Consider the following 14,554-nt stretch of genomic DNA (forward strand, 5'->3'; position numbering starts at 1 on the left):
AGTCAGGGGCTAGTTGTTCAGGTTAGAACTTTAACTTAGGAAGGTAGTTGTAAAAAGGTTGATACTCATTATTATCTGGGGAGATAGGAGTCCAGATCCTGAGGGATGAGTTCTCAAATCTCACCCATTGATTTTCTTTCTCTGGGATCCATTGTTTCCCAGAGTTTCAGTATGTGCTGTGCCTCCATTTAGGGTTAATTTGCAATGGGGGAAGGTCAAAGTCCAGGGTCCAGCATTTCAGTATTTGCCTCCTTCCTTCAAGATGCAGTGGGGCTGGGAAGGGGCTAATGTTTGCTTTTGGTGGGGATGAACCTGGGAAGGGATGAAAGTTTGCTTTTTCACCTCAGGGCCCATTGTTATTGAGAAAGGGTGCAATGGGAGAGGTTTAATGTTTGGCCAATTTCCTCTCCCTCCTCCTGAGCTACATAGTCCTTCTGTTTTTCTTGGGGAACTGTCTTGTAGGAATATTATTTTCATCTGGGAATTGCAATTTGTTTCACAAGTGCTTTATGCATTTCAGGGGTTCTGAGGTTGCAAAGCCAGGTCCCGTTGTAAAATGAAATTGAAAAAATGTTATCCTGATGAACCAATGCTTGGGGGAAGGGTCAGTGCCCCTCCCCTTCTTCATCCTTTCTTCAGGAAACCTAATTAACCATGGATCCCTACCTTTTGGATGCTAAATAACTGTCTCTAGGAGTCTGACTTCTCCCTTTTGAAATGGCAACACTCTTTGGAGTCTACAAACAAGGCTAGAGATTTATGGGAGTCCTGTGAAAAGTGAAATGAACCGGTTTCTCTTATCACTTTTTGCTTCTGTGAACACACTTTCAGCTAGAAAACTCCATGCAATACCTTCTGTCACGTAGACCAGAAATTTTATTGCACCAAATTGTCTGTAAATGTGAGAAACTGTGGATCAGTGCTCAGAATATGGAGTTTGTTCTCCTCTGGGCCTGCTGGTGCAAAGTAAAGTTGCAATTCTCCTTCTCCCTGAGTGCTGCTTGCTGCTTCTGAACCTGTTTGTTCCATAATAGTTCACAACCTTTGAGACTTAGTGTCTTTCCCTTTATTTTCAAATCCCATCTCAATGTGGTCCATCTTTATCTCAAGATTAGCCAGGTGGAGCCTGGTCCTGAATAACAAAGTTGCCCTTGCCTGGTAGGCAGGGTGGGGTCAAGACAAGATGTTTGTCTGGTCAGACCTTGTTTGTGGAATCCAAGGTGACCTGGAGCAAAGGAGATAGATATAAAATGGAGGCAGAGATGCCAAGTCTTTACTCCTGCTGTTAGCCACCTATTGGACATTTGCAGGTCAAAGTGAAGAGTCTAAATTCTTGTTACATTTTTGCAGTGCACATGTATATCCTGCAAGTGATTCTGGTAAAACTCAGATGTATGAACTGGGACTTAGTGCTGGGGGGCAATTGATGGCCCATTGAGTTTGAGGTCAGGAATTTCTGAGTCTTAGAACATATTAGGATTTCATATATAGCTGGGTATGTTGGTGCTCGCCTATAATCCCAGCGGCTCAGGAGGCTGAGGCAGGATAGAAAGTTCAAAACCAGCCTCAGTAACTTAGTGAGGCCCTAATTCACTTACTCACTGTCTCAAAAAATAAAAAAATAAATAAAAAGGACTGAGGGTGTGGCTCAGTAGTGAAGTGTCCCTGGTTTCAATATCTCATTACCAAAAAAAAATTATATAGGGGCTGGGGACACACTATCTAATTCTATCATCTTGAAATGGAAAAGAACCAAAGTAACACCATTTTGTTCTGATCTGACTCCATTGTGTGCAGGCTTGTAATGTTTTCCTTTCAGCCTTCTGAAGCTGTATCTATGTTGAGAGTACAATGGGATCTTCCTGCGTCCCCGACTATGGGCCTGATATTATTGGGGTTCAATATCGACCAATCCCCAGAGAGTCAAAGTGCACACACAGCAATGCAAATCACACAACGAGGTTTTATTGAGAGCTCGAGCCCAGACCGCAACCAGCCTCTCAGACCACTACCATGGCTGAGTGGGGAACGGCCCCGAGGGACGAGAAAGCACTCTACTTAAGAAATTTCCAATCATTCACATACAAAGACCTGTACATTATTGGTTAACATTGGAACAATTTATTCGATTCTCATTGGGTCCTGCCAAAACTGAATGGTCCTGGAGGAAGAAGGGAGGAGGGAAGGGGTGAACTATGCAGGAGATGAGTCGGAGCTAGGCCTCCTCCCCTGTCCTTGATAGATAAGGCAGCTGCCTATTTCTCGGACAGATATCTCTTAACAGCCTTGATAAACCCCAGGGGCCCAGTAAGTCCTCTTTGTCCTGTATTGGCTCTTGAGGGTAGTACCTGTGCGCCCTTTCCTGGGGGAAGGTTTTACAGGCCAGTTCCCAAAATGGCTTGTTCATACAACATGGCTGTACAGATGTTACCTTGTTCTCAACAATGTATAACAAAAATGACTCTGAAATGTGTAATCAAAACTATTCTCTCATGTAATCTTCCGGGAGCCAGCCACAGCAACTCGCAGGATCCCTGGAGGATGGGTGGAGTCAGCGCAGAGGATGGACAGGAACCCCTGGAGCAACTTGAAGCAAGTGCTGCTCAGATTTACTTTAGCTCTTCTTTAATAGTATTAAGTAAAGCAGGATTAACAAGATCCAAGTTATAGAGAAATTACCACAAGATTCGTCATTAACCACACTTTCCTTTTTCTCTTTCCAGCAGGTTTCTAGCACATAGAGGGTACGTTAAGGTCGACTGTCTATATTTACTTAAAATCACTTACATAAGCATATTACAGTGAAAGGTATTTTCCTCTTTTCATCCTCTTTACTGGTCTTTGTTTGCTCTTTGGTGTCAGACCTATCATCAGCATAATGACTCTATTTTGTTTTAAGCTAATTTTACTGAACTGCTAAGTAAAACATGCACTTAATCTGTAACTCATATTATTATGTTTTTTATTTAACCTTAAAGGTCTACCCTATTACCTAAAAAAGCTCATTTAAAACTAAGTTAGGTAATTTACTGCCAAACAACCAGTGTGAGTGCTTAATTTTTATCCTAGTATTCTTTGTTATTGATTTGTCCTCTACCTCTTGTAATACATATGTGAGACCTAAGCCAGTGTAAACCACTTGTAACCAGTTAACATGCAATGAGAGCATCTGATCTTAAGATAATGTTTTTCTAGTTGTTTGCATGTGCTGTTTCTTTGTTCTTTAGTCCTACGTTTCCAGGGTGGCCTTGACGTCCAAGTCATTGAAGGAAGGAAAAATATTGGACATTTGTCCATTTACCATAAATATTAACTATTCATTCACCATTTTCATTGTACAGTGCTGTATAGGGAGGAGGTGGCTCTGTGAAAGGGGTCCTTATACTTATTCACTTGTTTCCCTCTAGGTGGGTTCCACAAACGTCCCCCAATCTTGTAAGCTAAGTAGGGTGGTACTAGTACTATGGGGACAACAAGTCTTCTGTTTGTTAGGCTGTTTACTGGTAAAGCATTACCTGGGGCAGGTGTGGTCAGCACAGGAGCAAGCAATTCCTGTAACCGTAGTTTATGAAGAACTCCTCAAACTCTGTACCTCAGACTTGTTATGTGTGATAGCGGTGCATTTTATAAAGCATTCCTCACCCTCTCCCAAGCTCCGCAGACTCATCGAGGTAAAATTCTTATCACAACAATCGGGGCATATGATTTGCAGTTGCATTGTTATAAGTATGATAATTACAAGAAAAAGTCCAATACCTACAAGAGATGACAGTGGCAATTTCCCAGAATGTGGCCTTGCTGAGCCCTTCCCCATGCTTGGACCTTGTCAAGCAGGATGGTGGAAACAGTCCCGCCAGTAATCAAATATCTGTCTCAACAAGGTCTTTCTGACCTACGTGTGCCTCAGTTGTCCTTGTGGTTTTTGTGAACTTTGCCTTTATAAGCTCTGTACTTCTAAAATTAGGGGCTGGGAGTTATTTGAGGTTTTAGCCTGCTCCTGGCCACTGCTTGCTTGGCATGCTGACTACAAAACCCTTTTCCCCTTCCAATTTGGTTCAATATGCATGGTGGTTTGTAATTTTCCCGCACTCCATAACAATCTATACAACCCAGAGACAGGTACCAAACCCGGGGCTTAGTTCCAGGGACCACATGAAGTCACAGGCAGGAGGGAGGGCGGATTTATATCCTGAGGGCCTCCAGGTGAAATCACGCATTCTGCACCGGCACATTTGCATTTCACATTATGATTTGCAACCACTTCATAGATAAATTCAGGGTTTCAGAATTAAATTGCTAAAACTAATGGTAACAGCAAGAACTAAACTACCTCCAGTCACCCAATCCCAATCCCTCGGCCTAGGAGATCCGACCTCATACATTCAGGATTTGACCCAGCTTCGCAGGAAGTCTCAACTCCTTCGGTAGTGGAACGCGGGACATCAGGATAATCGGACCACGGGCCTCGCCCAGTCGCTTGCCCCCTAGGACCCTGCGCCTTTGAGTCATGCCCAGGTCCTGGACCACCGCACTCCCATGCAGGACCGCCTCAACCCCACTCAGCTGCTAGCAAGTCTCTCCCCAGCACGGGCTCTCCATTCCCAGCACTGCGGAAACCCCCTCCCACCCGTCCCTGGGCCAGAGTTTCCCCGCCCAGCCGGGTCTCCCCAGCCTCCCGCCCCCTGCCGGTCTAGCCTTTCGGAGCCCGCCCGCCAGCTCCAGTTCCCGGGCTCAGGCCTGACGTCTCAGTGCGCCCGCAGCCACCTGGAGACCCTGAAGCGGATCTCGGAGAGAGGGTCCGAGCGGCGCGTGAGTTCCCTCGCTCTGGGTTTCTGCTCCGCAGGGTCGCTGGAGAGTCCATAGCAGAGACCCGGGTCCCAACAGACCTCCGTGTCCCTGTACCGCGCCCTCTGCCCTTATTTCAGTGGCCGGAGGGGGTCGGCCCAAAGCCCGGCGCGGGGGTCAGTCGGTGTGCTGCTGGGCCGCGTGGACGCCCCGCTCCGCGCCGCTCCCTCCCCGACCGCCTCCCGGAGCGCGCGGGCCCTCCGCGGAGGCGCGTACTGGCCGCAGGGTTCTGCAGCCCAGCCTGCGTCGTCCCTGCCCTCCCCTGGCCCTGTCCTCCTCACCCGACGGTGTCCAACCTGCAGGGCCCTGTCCTCACCGATCCCTGTCTTCCCTGGCTGGCCCTGCCCTCACCCGGCCTTGTCCTGCCAACTGGACCTCTTCTTACTGGGTCCTGTCCTCACTGAGCCATGTCTCCTTGTCTGACCCTGTGTCCCCAGCGTCTTATTGACCAGGAGTCGGTTGGCGAGTTTAACTCATTTTATTACTCATCACAGAAGCTACCTCATGTCACTTCAAACCTATTCTAAGCTTTACCTATTCTCCTAGTCCTGATCCAGAGCACGCTTCCCGCGACATGTCTTCGTCTAAGAGCTGTAGTCCAGTTCCTCCTCGGCCATGGCAGGGATCTCAGGGGAGCAGACCCTCAGGAGTTCTCTCATATTGTCCGGTTCTGCTGCTCCAAAGGCTTGGGGTTTAGCGCAGTTTATAAGTTCTGGTTGTGGGTTTCCAACCCATCGTTACACCCATCTTGTGTAAGTTGGACTTAGCCTGGCCTTGCCCATTCAATCAAACCCGTGCTTTCCATAGTGTCCAGCATAGGAGTAGATGATAAGCATGCTCTGGCCTAACACTATTTCTAACATGCTCACTACATCCTGTCCTCACGCAGCCATGTCCTCCAACCCGTCCCTATCTTCCCCAGCTGGCCCTGCCTCAGGGCTGTGTCCTCTGCAGTGTTGTCTGCACTGGTGTTCCTGCCCCAGCTGTTACTAACTTTGGGATCCTGTTCTTGCCAACCCCACCCAGTGTTTTAGGGTTCCTTATTCCTCTGCATCACCAGTTTAAACACAGGGAGTTGTTTTGGTCATTGTCCCCAGACAGGTACCTCTTGAACGTTCATACACACACACATACACACACACACACACAAACTAAAGCTTTCTTTTGCTTTCCTCTCTTCCATCTTTCATCTTTTTATTGACTGAATGTCGTGGCACTTGCGTGTAATCCCAGCAACTCAGGGGACTGAGGCCCAAGAATCCCAAATTCAAGGCCCGTCATAGCAGTTCATTGAGGTCCTAAACAACTTAATAGAGACCGTCTCAAAAAATAAAAAGGACTGGGATGCTGCTGAGTGGTAGAGTGCCCTTGGATTTAGTCACTAGTACCAAAACAAAATAAAGCAATACAAAATACTGGGTTAATTATATTTCTCCTCATAGTATATAACCCTCTTTTATTTTTACATTTAAGAACTGAAAATTTGTTAATATACTCTGCAGTTTGTTTCTAATTTTGGATTGACTCCTTTAATCAAACTTTGACATCTGCCTTCTCTGGTACTTCGGTTTCAGAGTTATCTTTGACCTGATTTCTGCCTTCAGGGTTCTATTGTGATGGTGTTGTTTTGTAGTCTTGGAGTTTCAACCCAGGCCCTCACACATGCTAGACAAACCCTCTACCTCTGACTACATCTCCTGTTCTTCATAAAACTTTCTCTTTCTTTAATATTGGTCCTGGGATGAACCCAGGCTCCATCTGCCACTGAGCTACATCCCCAGTCCTTTTTATTTTTATTTTATGAGAGTCTGGCTAAGTTTCCCATGTTGGCCTGGAAGTTTCCATCCTCTTGCCCAACCTGAGTAGGTGGGATTGCAGGTGTGCACCACTGTGCCTGCTTAAGTGCACTATTAAATTTTCCCTTTTTACTTCTCTTTTCTTGTGGGTAGCACATTGTGCAATTGATGACTCCCTCTTCTTTTTTCTTAAAACTCTGCTTATATTCGTTGTATCCTCCTCCCTGACCACCTTGACAATCCTCTGCTGGCAGCCCCACACCCGGTTCTCAGACCGTGGGGCTGCCCCTCAGTTGACCCTTGCTCTCTGCTCAGCCTGTCTGTGCCCACTGTCTCCTCATCATTTCACTCACAGCTTTGACACCATTCAGGTCTCCAGTCCTCCTGGAAACCTCTCCCATGAACCCTAGAGTCTCATGGCCAGTGGTCTCAAGTCCATGCTGGGATGTCCAGTGGGCTTTTCCACCGTCATGGGCCACTTGTGAGCTTATGAGCTCCCCAGTTGCCTCTCCTCGTAGTCCTCAACATCTCAGATAGGGTGATCCTGTACTTGTGGGGGGTGTGACTGAAGACCTCCACATATATTGAAAGTGTGCAATACATAATGACATTGGTAAGTTTTATACTTTAGAGGAGAAAGAGAGAGATCATAAGACTTTTTCAGTCAGGCCAGGAAAACAGAGCCCATGCTGTGCTTGAGGCGTGTGAGAAAGATGTGGGAAGACCTGGGTCCTGGTTGCTCTGCTTCCCCAGGGCCTCTGCCCTCGTTCCTGCTGTGTCCTCTGCTGACTCACCACCAGCCACACTGGCCTCTTTTCCTGCCACGAGATTGCTGCAGCCTCTGGGCCTTCGCTGGATTCTGTGCCTCTGCCTAGCCCTCTGTGGCCCTGGGCTGCAGCGGCCAACACCTAGGTTCTTTTTTCTGATATCAGCTGCTCTGTGGAGACTCCTGTGGCCTCCCCGGTTCCTATTACAGTCCAGCCTCACTCTGCCCCACCTCTGGTCCATGCAGCCTGCTCTGCCTGTTTCTTTCTGCTCCTTCACCATCGCTGTCTGGATTCTGGTGAGAACAAGGCTCCAAGAGAGGGGCAGAGCCAGAAGGTGGGCAGTGGCTGGGCTTGCCCTTCTGGGAGGTGCCCAACCCTGGTTCCATGAGAGTGCTGAGGGATTATGCAATACGTCTTGCAATAAGTGATGGAGTAAGGCTGGTGTCCAGCCTTAATAATACTTGGGATTGATTCTCTTCTGTGTGCAGCATTGAGAACCTGGCTCTGTGTCTTCCATCCTGAAAACTGACATTAGCCTGAGATCCCAGTTGAGGGGAGGGGGGCCATGCTGTGGCTTAGTTTGGTCAGGGCCAAGCTGTGCTCTGAGGGGGAGTCCAGTGCTGCCCAGCTCCCCACTGTAACACTGTTCGTGTTTGCTTTGCTACAGTGAAACAAGGCCCAAAGAAAGGACTCAGAGAACTCTCCTGTGGGCCTTTCTCCAGGAGTTACTGTGCCTGAGTTTCTAAGCATGGTAGGCACCCAGGGACCACCTTCCCAGCCTCCCTGTGTGTGTGACTGTGGCATAGGAAGAGGGTGTTGACTGTGATCCTTTTTTTGTAATGTTTGTTCTATTTAGTTATACATGATAGCTGAATTCATTGTGATTCATTGTACACAAATGGGATACAACTTTTCATTTCTCTGGATGTACAGATGGTCACACCATTCATGTAATCTTGCAGGTACATAGGGTAATGATGTTTGTTACATTCCACCATCTGACTGTGAGCCTTACACAGTATGTTTCCACCACCTAGGATTGACTTCTAAAGACTCATATTGCCTGAGGAAGCAGCCATGAAGAAGAGGAGGGGAAAAAAAAAAGCGGTAGGAATGGCTGTCATGGAGGTAAGTGACGTTCTCAGGTGGTCCTGAGTCCCTTCTGCACTGCTGGGCATTGGAGCTGCTGGCCTCATGCGACTCCACAGCCTCCTGCCTGACAGGTGTGTCTACACGCCCTGGGCCTCCCTCAGCCCCCCTCTTGTGCACTCAGATTCCCTCCCACTGTGACAGGGTGGCAGGGAACCCCTGAGGAGGAGCCACTGGGCAAAGTCCTGGGAACTCTCTGTCATTTGTGTTGATCTTTCAAAAAACATGCTGTGTGGTGGGTGTTCTGTCCTCTACACCACGTCTCTCTGCTCTAGAGCTCACTTTTTCCTTCCTTTTGCTTCTGTTGTCTTTAGTTGGCTCTTTACCCCGTGAGGTGCACAGTTAGTTGACCTGGGTTTCTTCGTCCTTGTTGTAAAGTCTCACTACCCGAATGTCCTCCTTTTGGTTTTTTCTTAACTGCGTTTCAAGAGTTTTGGTGTATTTGTTTTCATTTTGCTTTTGTTCCAGATATTTTCTGAATCCTTTTCTTGTTGTTACCATTAGTAACCACTCAGGTGTTTCATTTCCTGATATTTGGGTGTGTTAATTTTTCTTCTGAGGATGGTTTCTGTATTTAATTCATTGTGCACAGGAACAAAATTGGGGTCCTTTCAAGCTTCTGAAACTGAATATCAATATTTATGACTTACTCTGTCTCAAAAAAAAAATAAATAGAGCTGAGTAGTGACTTTGTGGCTAAGTGTCCTGGTGTCGATCCCAGTGGCAAAAAAAAAAGTGACTGACAGTGTCACTCAGTGGTGAAGCACCCGAGTTCAGTCCCCATTACTGGAAATCCATTTTATGTTTTGTAAAGTGAGGCGTGTACCTTCAGCCTTGCCCCAGGCCTCTGGTTGGTTCTGTGCTGGGCTAGGAATGTGCTGGCAGTAATGGGGGCGCCTTCCTGTGCCTGCTCCTGTCTGTGCACCTGCAGATCATGATGGAGCCCTGGACTTGTTCCGCTTCTCTCACTTAGGAAACCTGCTGTCAGTTTTCACTGCACAGTCTCTGTCCCTAAGTCTCTGATTGCTCAGGTTCAGCTCTGATTCCAGGACACCTGGGTTGGGCTTTGCTCTGCTGCTTTGCACTTTCTGACCCGAGGTGAGTTTTGAAGGATATCTTTGACTCGGTTGTGTGATCAGGATGCTGGACCTTTCTTCCTCTCCTGGGCTGTTGTTTTTCTAAGTTAGTGTGTGTAAAGCATTTAGAAAAACGTGGGCACATGGGAGTGTCATCCCCAGGTCTCTGTCCTTGCTTCCTTACCATGCTGTTGTGATTCTGCTGTTGTCAATCAGGGTGGACTTGTCTTCTCAGGACACAGGTCATACTCTGGCTCACCTAGACCCAGAGTAGAACCTAGTGTGTGGAACACAGCTTTCTTTTTATAGACACAGCCTGTGTTGGTCTTTCATTTGCATGTTTCTTTTCCTTTGATTTTTTTTTTTCAAATGGGAATTGAATGCAGGCCCCTCTAAGTTGAGTTTCATACCCAGTCCTGTTTTGTTTTTGTTGTTGTTTTTGTTTTTATTTTTAAACAGACAGAGTTTTACTAACCTGCTGAGCCTGGCATTGAACTAGTGACCCTCCTCCCTCAGCCTCCCAGGTCTGGGATAACAGGTGTGCATCACTGTGCCAAGCGACTGTTTCTTGTGTTGTCCACAAGGGAGAAATCTGTACAGATTTATGGAGAACCATGTCTAAAGGAAAAGTGTAAGAAAACACAACTCAGGAGGTGTAACATGCGCAAAAGTACCAGAACATGTGAGACCGTGGGAAAAGTGAGCTCAGTTTCTTCTTGTTTACACCGCACACAGAACGCTTGGTCCCAGGGTTGTGAGTGGTATTTCCCACACAGCAAGCAAGCACTTCTTCAGAGGGTACCTTGTCATTTCACCTCATCCTGACGCTGACCCTGGAGAAATGTGGTGGATTCCTTCAGCTGAGGTCTTTGTCTCACAACAGTGAGATGCCTGTCTTAGGCAAAAATATGACCTGTGATTCTGAATGACCTGTTGTAAATAGGGAGGTCCTTCATCCCATCCTCACATCCAAAAAGTGGGTAGAGAGCTTCATAAGATTGTGAAGCACTTACTACATTCACTTTTGTTGTCATGTATATTCAAAAGCCCGCATGTGTAAGAGATGTGTAGGCTGCGGTGTGGGGCAGCGGAAGTGGAGCTCACATGACTTTTCTGGGTGGGTCTCCTTCCACGAACCTTGACCCCTGTGTTTATTTGAACATCCCTTCAACTCACTCCTCTTGAGTTTTTAGGGAGGCCTCATTATGAAGGCAGAATTGATTATATCAAGGGTGTGGGTGATCAGGTGGGACTTGAGTCCCTCTCCCTTCCCTGTAGGTTAGGTGACAGGACAACTGCCTCTCCTGCCTGAGGCTTTCTGGGGAGCAGCCCCTTCCTGAAGTTCTCTAGGGGCCTCCAGTCACCTGACTTTCCACTGGCATAGAAATCTTTCTTAGCACTCCAGGGATTCCAGGTGAGCTACATATCAGCAAGCAAATACCAAATGTGTGTTCTATAACCTCACAGTGCAGATCTCGCTCACTTCAATCAGATGGATGCTTAGGGTTCACCGTACTTCTCATTTATTCTTAATTTACTTATTCACAGTAATGGGATTGAACCTAGGGCCCCTCCACCATTACATCCCTCCTCCTTAAGCTCTTCATTCTCAGACAGGATCTTGCTGTGTGTCTCAGTCTGGCCTGCAACTTACAATGCTCCCACCTCAGCCTGGGTTCCAGCTGGGTTCCAAGCATGTGCCACCATGCCTGGCTGCTCTGGTTCACATTTCACATGAAGACTATATCTGTCCCCACTGCCCCATTGTGAAGCCTGTTTTCATTTCAGGGTCTGCTGACATTCAGGGATGTGGCCATTGAATTCTCCCAGGAGGAGTGGAAGTGTCTGGTTCCTGCCCAGAGGGCATTGATACTGGTCACCTCCTCAATGACCTTTTCTGCTTTATTTTGTTCTAGTTTGTACATATTTGAACAACATTTACCCTTAATTTTTGTCTGGCTTATTTCAATATTTCTTTGCTTCCAGCCCACCAAGGAATTCCTTGTAATGTCATAGCAGACATTTCTCATAAATATGAACATGATTTTAAAGATTCCTTATTATTTGTACAAGAACCAGCAACAGACATTCCTCCAGCAGCTCACAAATCTAATGAGGTTGAAAAATCTTTCAATCAAGGCTCACACCGTACTAGACATCAGATAATTAATGATGGAGAAAAGCAATTTATGTATGATATACATGAGAAGGTCTTCAATAAAAAAGATCAAACCTTACATATCATTATAAAATTCATACTGGAGAGAAACCTTACCAATTTGATGAGTGTGGCAAGGTTTTCAATGACAGTTCACACCTTGCACAACATTCGAGAATCCACACTGGAGAGAAACCTTTCAGATGTGATGAGTGTGGCAAGGTCTTCAATCAGTTTTCACATCTGGGACATCATTGTAGAATCCAAAGAAAGGAGTCAGAGAGGTCTCCTGTGGGCCTTCCTGTAGGAGTTTACTGTGCCTGGGTCTTCTTGTTGTGGTGGGCAGCCAGGGATGAACCAATGATCTTCCCTATGCTGAGGTCCTCCCTGTGTGTGTGTGTTGTGGCACAGCAAGGGAGTGTGTTTATTCTGAGCCTTAAAGGTATGTCTCCAGCACCCAGGACTGACTTCTAAAGACCTATGTTACCTTTGGAAGCAGCCCTGAGGAGCAAGAGGATAGAAAAGGAGACAGGGATGGCTGTCACTGAGGTAAAGTGATGTTCTCAGGTGATCCTGAGACCCTTTGATACCATTGGTGACAAGTTCTACTCCCTGAATGTTGAAGTTTGAACATTAGAGAGGCATGCTGAGGCAAGCATATGAAGCAGACTTTATTTAAAGGTAGTAACACAGACTTCTCCTGGAGGCAGAAGGAGGCCATGGCAGGTATTCTGGTATCCCAAGATGGCCCTGCCTCTTTTATAGACTAAAGTTTCCTTTGTTCTCTTGCTCTCTCTCCACCTATCTTTCTCCTTCCTGCCACCCTGACTAGGCCCAGGAGATGCTGGTGGTCACCAAAGGTGGGAAGCAGATGGGCAGGGGGAAGGGCCAAAATGGAGTGATCCAGGCAGGTAGCAGACCAGGGGGCATGAATTATCAACTCCCTGTCTGCAACATGTGGGAGGGTAGTATAGACAGGTAATCTTGGTGATCAAAGCCCTCTGGAGACACTGACATTCCATTCTCCCAGGGGTGGTCTCCAACGTCCCAGGTTCAGATCAGCATCCATTTTCTCCATTCAACCCTATTATCTATCCCACACTAACTGCCTGCCTTTAATTCTGGCTTCACCTTCTGCAGTACTGGTCCAGGGAGCTGCTGGCCTCAGGTGACTGCAGCCTCCTGTCTGACAGGTGTGTCTGCACCTTCCTGGGCCTTTCTCAGCCCCTCTCCTATCCACTGAGATTCCATCCTACTGTGCACCTTGGCAGGGAACCCAACAGGAGGTGCCACTGGGCAGAGTCCTGGGGATCCTCTGTCATTGGTGCTGACCTTTTCAAAGGTGAGCCTGCTGTGTGGCGGGTGTTCTGTCCTCTACACCACTTCTCTGCTCTAGAGCTCCCTTTTTCCTTGCTTTTGCTTCTGTTGTCCTCAGTTGGCTCTTTTCCCCGTGAGTGTGTAGTTAGTGTTGACCTGGGTTTCTTTGTCCTTGTAAAGTTTCACTACCCGAACGTCCTTCTTTTGTTTTGTTCTCGGCATTGCATGAGTTTTGGGGTAATCGTTTTCATTTTGCTTTTGTTCCAGATGTTTTCTTAATCTTTTTCCTGTTGTTACCATTGAATGTTTAATAACGAGGTGTTTTATTTCACCATATTTGGAGGTGTTAATATTTCTTCTGCCTTGACTTCTGTATTGATTCCAGTGTGCACAGGAAGAACATTCAGGTGCTTTCAAGCTTCTAAAACTAAATTTTAATATTTTTGACATAATCTCTGGAACATCATGTAGATGTTGCTTGTGAATTTTTTTAATTTTAATTTTTCTCATTCATTTGTTGTAATCAGTTGTACATGACAGTAGAATGCGTTTATACATTTTGATAGATCATGTGTTTTATGAGCCATGTTTTGTGCTGCCCTCTGGTGTAGTGTTCAGGGCCGGTGTGGGAGATCCACTTGGTGTGTAGTGGTATTGAAGATGTTTATGGATCTTCCATCTATTAACGTGTTTCCTCACAATCATAAAGTTTTTGGCCATCTTAACTTCAGCCAGGCCCAGTGACCATGTCTATCCCCCTCTTCTCCCTCCCCTGGTCCCTTTCCTCTATAAGTTTCTTTCACTTTTTATGAGATTACTGCCCCCCACCTATCTTTTCCTTTTTTTCTCTACTTCCACCTATGAGAGAAAGCCAAAGACCCTCTTCTGAATTTGGTTTATTTCACTTAATATAATGGTCTCAAGTGCTATCCATTTTCCTGCGATGACATAATTTCATTAATGTTTATGGCTGAATGAAACTCCATTGTGCATACACCACACTTTCTTTATCCTTTCATCTGTTGATGGACACTTTGGCTGGTTCCATAGTTTGACTCCTTTGTTCAAGCTAAAACACTTGATGCATTTTACAAAACTTTAATCACAGCTGAAACACTGTACTCCTTACAGATAGGGGTACACGTTGGTTGGAATCTTTAACTGTTAGTGAGCTGACTTTAGTGAAGACACAGAAACAAAGAAATCTTAAATTGTTTTCCTCATTTGCCAACACTATATAAGAACATATTCAATGCACCAAATATGGAAAAGAAGCCTAGAGTGCTTGAATTTGAATTTAGCATTGGATGTTTTCTTAACTGTGTCAATTAATCAGATGTCTTCTCTAACAATCCCATTTGTACTAATCTAATTTGAGTCTTTTCACTGCTATCTTTAGGATACCCATGAAAACCAAGACCGACAAGCCTCGTTAACACTTTAATT

The 14,554-nt window shown here is 46.2% G+C and overlaps 3 protein-coding genes across 6 annotated transcripts in view; 2 read left to right on the forward strand and 1 right to left on the reverse strand.

The window, feature by feature from the left end:
* The window catches only part of LOC306648285 (zinc finger protein 320-like), a 182,013-nt gene that overhangs the window by 88,103 nt on the left and 79,356 nt on the right, over nt 1-14,554 (forward strand). The window lies entirely within an intron of this gene.
* The window catches only part of LOC306648249 (uncharacterized protein), a 74,635-nt gene that overhangs the window by 15,822 nt on the left and 44,259 nt on the right, over nt 1-14,554 (reverse strand). The window contains exon 1 of one of the 4 annotated variants that reach the window (XM_079118204.1): nt 4,743-4,904. The exons of 2 other annotated variants lie outside the window; for them this stretch is intronic. The gene's annotated coding sequence lies outside the window, so the exon portion shown is untranslated. Of the gene's footprint in view, nt 1-4,742; nt 4,905-14,554 lie in introns of those variants that run through there. One more of the 4 variants, XM_079118198.1, reaches the window with a different exon arrangement.
* LOC306648236 (uncharacterized protein) overlaps nt 4,407-14,554 on the forward strand; it is a 72,994-nt gene continuing 62,846 nt past the window's right edge. The window contains exons 1-2 of the transcript XR_013760337.1: nt 4,407-4,809; nt 8,446-10,171. The gene's annotated coding sequence lies outside the window, so the exon portion shown is untranslated. The remainder of the gene's footprint in view (nt 4,810-8,445; nt 10,172-14,554) is intronic.

The sequence above is a fragment of the Sciurus vulgaris genome (assembly GCF_902686455.1).
Source record: "Sciurus vulgaris genome assembly, chromosome: 17".
NCBI classification, from domain to species: Eukaryota; Metazoa; Chordata; class Mammalia; order Rodentia; family Sciuridae; genus Sciurus; species Sciurus vulgaris.